Source organism: Chinchilla lanigera, unplaced genomic scaffold (assembly GCF_000276665.1).
Source record: "Chinchilla lanigera isolate Chin_1 unplaced genomic scaffold, ChiLan1.0 scaffold00054, whole genome shotgun sequence".
NCBI lineage: Eukaryota > Metazoa > Chordata > Mammalia > Rodentia > Chinchillidae > Chinchilla > Chinchilla lanigera.
Genome location: NW_004955455.1, coordinates 16,695,566 through 16,696,758, shown reverse-complemented (window position 1 = coordinate 16,696,758; position 1,193 = coordinate 16,695,566).

Below are 1,193 nucleotides of genomic sequence, written 5' to 3'. Positions count from 1 at the left end.
GGCTGGAAGCAAAATCACAGGTCTGACTCACACTTGGGGCTGGAGGGGAAACTCTACCAGGGCATGAGCACCAGGAGGCAGGGGCCGCTGGGCACCGTCTGAGCTCCTGCATGCCACAAGTACCCAACTCCCGGGTGGAAGGAAGGAGCTCGAGTGCTGGAGTGCTTAGAAAGGACAGGACTTAAAAAGAGCAGTACTTATTAAGGGGAGACTTAATGCAGGCCCTGGGTTTTCCACTGAATCCTCCTAGGATTCAGGGCCCCATCTGGAAATAGGGCACACCTGTGATTAAACACCCCCTACAACACTCAGTTCCAGGAAAGATACGAGGAAAGCTCAGAGACTCACTCTAAGGAAGGCAGGATGAAGCATCACACGCATGACCCTACCCCCTACTTTGTGCCCACCTCTGCACAGCCCTGGCTCGGCAACAACAGCAGAGACGCAGCCCAGTCCAAGGGCACCCTCTGAATTTGCAGGGACCATGTATCTGCCCTCTGCCCTCGCCTCCCTTGTCTGTGTAAGCGAAGCACACCGCCCACCCCCGCTGTTTCAGAAAGGAGTTGAAAACCTGGACAGAGACATGGAAAGCCAAGTACTGCCCAATTCCATGGCACTGGGTCCCTAGAGATGCATCCAGGGAGAGAGAGAGAGAGAGAGAGAGAGAGAGAGAGAGAGAGAGAGAGAGAGAATGAAGTGGTGGAAGGGAGAGAAAAGAGTGGGAGTGCTCGGTGGAGGACAGAGTTTCCTATCTGCAAGGTGAAGCGTTCTGGAGACGCTGGTGGTGCTGGTTGTAAACCTTGTGAAAGTAGTCAGGCCCTTGCACTGCTCACTTAGCCCTCTTAGAAGCATGTGAGCAGTGTGCAGAGACAAGTATTTCCTTGTGCATGGTCCCGGGACATTGCCACCACCCACAGCATGGGGACTCTGGCGTGCTGAGCCCTTTGCTCCAGGCAGCTGTCCAGCATCCCTTGCCTCTGGCTCATCCATCACTCCGGTCCTGTTCTCATGCATCTTCCAGGGCTGGTCCAGGCACCACACTCATCCATCAGCTCTGCCGATGCTGTCTGCCTCTCACCCACCTTCCCAGCACACTCGCTCATCTTTGAGCCACCTGCGGCCACTCCTGCCGCCTCATTTACCTTGGTGACCCTCACTTCCACGCTTCTGAGCATCCTCCCACTGGCGAGATG